The following is a 3902-nucleotide window of genomic DNA, read 5'->3' on the forward strand; positions in this document are numbered from 1 at the left end:
TGAATCAGAGTGGGCTTCATGAAAGAGGCCCCATTTTTTGTGAATCTCAAAATGAGTATGTTGTCAGAAGAAATGGGAAGGGAGCCTCAGAAAAGTAATGTTTACTCTGAGTGGTCTTATGTTTGCTAAAAATCACCAATTATTATTTTTTTATTTTTTATTGTTATGTTAATCACCATACATTACATCATTAGTTTTTGATGAAAAATCACCAATTATTATGGGGAAAGTGGTGGGGGGTGGAGAATGGATTTGGGAGCCAGTAACAGTATCTGGCTTACCTGGGTTTTTAGACACGGCAGCAGGAAGATGGTATCTGGCTAGTATACAGAATACATGTGTGTCCTGCTGCCCAAACTGGTTTGGAATCCTTCCTTAGCAAGGAATGTTTTGGCCAATGAAATAAAGGAGTTGCTCAAGCCAGGTAGTATGATGAATGAGTTATGAGGTTAGCAAGATGGGGAGATTGGAGAAGAGCAATGTATCTAGCAGAGCGGGAAACCTGAAGAAGTGATGTATTCGGTGAGCTGACATCAACCTTTTCCATTCTTGGCTTTGCCCTTTTGTTCACCAGTCCTCTTTCATAATTCGGCCCTGAATGCTAAAACTCTCATTTCCCCATTCCTCTGCTGTCTTTCTCTCCTGCTCCCTAGAAATTAAAATTCAGACTTTAGGGTTGGTCATACTTTTGCTCCACACTTTCTATTATTCAGCTATAGTGTTGACATACTTAATCTCCTTTATGTGACAAGTAATGAACTCCGCTAGCTGGAAAACTTCAACGCAAAGAGAACAGACAACTCTTGTGATATAATTCAGACATTTCCCTCAATTCACATTATTCCTGCTCTCAAGACCTTCCGTGTCCCCAGATATCAGTTGGTTCCTCACCAAAACTGACCATTGAGCAATCTCACCTTATGCATACTTACTTAACAAGACATAAAATTTAATTAATTGGGCTGGAAATTTTGTTTGCCTACTCTCAAGCAACGATTGTTTATTGTTAAAAAAAAAATAGAGCACTTGACCTTCTAGAGTGGGCTACAAAGAGTTCCCTAAAGGACAATTAGTTTTGCAACTGATTTTCTAAATAGTAGTACTCAAACACAGCACTAAACAGGCTGTTTGTTTGTAAAAAGAAACAATGCCACTTTAGACACTGCTGTCAAGTTTTTGATAAACAAGTACAATATGCTCTTGGGAAGCTGGTGAATCTAATTCAAAACAAAATAAGATCTTGTGCCTCTTCCAAATGATGCCAGTGATTTTCCACTATTCTTCATCCTGTTGCTCTTTGGGGTCTTCCTTGTTGCTTCCTTCTGGTCCCCTGAGACTTGAATGTTGGTATATCCCAGGGCTCAGTTCTCACATCTGTCCCTTCCTGGGCTGATATCAAGCAATCTCTCAGCTTTAAGAACCACCTCCGTGCTGACAACTCCCAATTTTCTTTTTTTTTTTTTTTAAAGATTTTATTTATTTATTTGAGACAGAGAGAATGAGAGACAGAGAGCATGAGGAGGAGGGTCAGAGGGAGAAGCAGACTCCCAGCTGAGCAGGGAGCCCGATGCGGGACTCGATCCCGGGACTCCAGGATCATGACCTGAGCCGAAGGCAGTCGCTCAACCAACTGAGCCACCCAGGCGCCCCACAACTCCCAATTTTCTATCTCCGGCTCAGACTTCTCCCCTAAACTCCAGTCTTATATATCCCCCTGCCTATAGAGCATCACATGCATGTCCAAAAGCCATGTCAAACTTAATCCTACTCTGGTTTCTCTTCAGATCGTATAAATCTTTTGCCTTTTACTAAAGATTTCCGTGGAGAGGAACAATTCTGAGAATGATAGCAGGAAGGGAAGAATGAAGGGGGGGAAATCGGAGGGGAAGACAAACCATGAGAGACTATGGACTCTGAGAAACAAACTGAGGGTTCTAGAGGGGAAGGGGGTGGGAGGATGGGTTAGCCCAGTGATGGGTATTAAAGAGGGCACGTATTGAATGGAGCACTGGGTGTTACATGCAAACAATGAATCATGGAACACTGCATCTAAAACTAATGATGTAATGTGTGGTGATTAACATAACATAATAATAATAAAAAAAACTTAATCCTAAAACAGGATTTCTGATTTTCCCCTTAAAGACAGACTTAATCCCACAGTCTTCCCCCTCTAGATAAATACTAACTCCATCCTTCCAAATTGCTGAGGTCAAAAACCTTGGTGTTATTCTTGACTTCTCTTTTTTTCCTTCCACTGCCCACATCTAATCTGGGAGGAAACCCTAGGGGTTCTACCTTCATAATCTCTCCACACTTTGACCACTCTCACTACCTCTGTCACAGTGCAGGCTGCCATTATCTCCCACCGAAATCCTTGCAATAGTCTCCTAACTGGTTTCCCCACTTCAACCTTCTTCTCTAACCCCCATACCTGAAGTCTACTTTGGATGTAGCAGCCGAGATGATCCTTTTAAAGTCTCCTCCTCTGCTTACAACCCTCCAATGTATTCCCATCTCAGGCAGAGTCAAGGTCAAAGTCTTCACAACTACCTCAGGTGTCCCACCTCTGCCCTAGCCACACCAGCTTCCTTGCTATCCCTCCAGGCATGCTCTCTCCTCAAGATCTTCGCAATGGTTGGTCCACTACCAATGGTCTTTCTCCACATAGCTTCATAGATATTTTCAGGTCTGGATTCAAAGTCATCTTGTCAGTGAGTCTTTAGCTGACCTGCCCATTTAAAAGTGCCACTTCCACCTTCCCCCCAGCCCTCTACCTCTTGTCTCTTCTTTACTTTTCTCCATAGCATTTATTACATTCTGATGTATATTTTACTTATTAGTTGATTGTCTATCTCCCCTCACTTGAATGCCAGCTCCATGATGGCAGGAAATTTTATTTATTCATCTAGAGCCATGCCTAGCACATAATAAGTGGTCAATAGATACAAGTTGAACGAATAGATAAGTAAATAGAGAGTATTTATGACTAAGGCAAAAGCATAATTAACAAGTGTGCTTTCATGAAGGATAGACCCCTTAAAAGAAGCCACCATAACTTTTTCTCTTTGTGATCACGATTATCTAACAGTGTCCATCATATTGTAGGCATTCATTAAATACTTGCTGGGGGTGCTTGGGTGGCTCCGTAGTTAAGTGTCTGCCTTCAGCTCAGGTCATGGTCCCAGGGTCCTGGGATCGAGCCCCGCATCAGGCTCCCCGCTTGGCGGAGAGCCTGCTTCTCCCTCTCCCACTCCCCCTGCTTGTGTTCCCTCTCTTGCTGTGTCTCTCTCTGTCAAATAAATACATAAAATCTTTTTAAAAAATCAAATAACAAAGTAAAGAATTTTCTAGAACTGGATGATGGTGATTTTTCTAGGGATCAATATGCCTCTTATTTTTACCATGCTTTGTGATTTTCAAAGAGCTTTTTTTTTATCCTTGCTCCAGATGTTTATTTATTTATTTTTTAAATTTTTTTATTCTTACATTAATCCCCATACATTACATCATTAGTTTTAGACGTAGTGTTCCATGATTCATTGTTTGCATATAACACCCAGTGCTCCATGCAGAATGTGCCCTCCTCAATACCTATCACCAGGCTAACCCATCCTCCCACCCCCATCCCCTCTAGAACCCTCAGTTTGTTTTTCAGAGTCCATCGTCTCTCATGGTTCGTTTACCCCTCTGATTTCCCCCCCTTCATTCTTCCCCTCCTGCTACCTTCTTCTTCTTCTTTTTTTTTCTTAACATATATTGCATTATTTGTTTCAGAGGTACAGATCTGAGATTCAACAGTCTTGCACAATTCACAGCGCTTACCAGAGCACATACCCTCCCCAGTGTCTATCACCCAGTCACCCCATCCCTCCCACCTCACCCCCCACTCCAGCAACCCT

General features: G+C 42.1%; 1 pseudogene; it reads left to right on the forward strand.

Moving 5' to 3' along the window:
* Positions 1-1764: 1764 nt before the first annotated feature.
* LOC115939705 (U5 spliceosomal RNA) lies at positions 1765-1852 on the forward strand (annotated as a pseudogene).
* The last annotated feature ends 2050 nt before the right edge of the window (positions 1853-3902 follow it).

Source organism: Leptonychotes weddellii, chromosome 5, assembly GCF_054177405.1.
Source record: "Leptonychotes weddellii isolate Sample4059 chromosome 5, ASM5417740v2, whole genome shotgun sequence".
Classification (NCBI taxonomy): domain Eukaryota; kingdom Metazoa; phylum Chordata; class Mammalia; order Carnivora; family Phocidae; genus Leptonychotes; species Leptonychotes weddellii.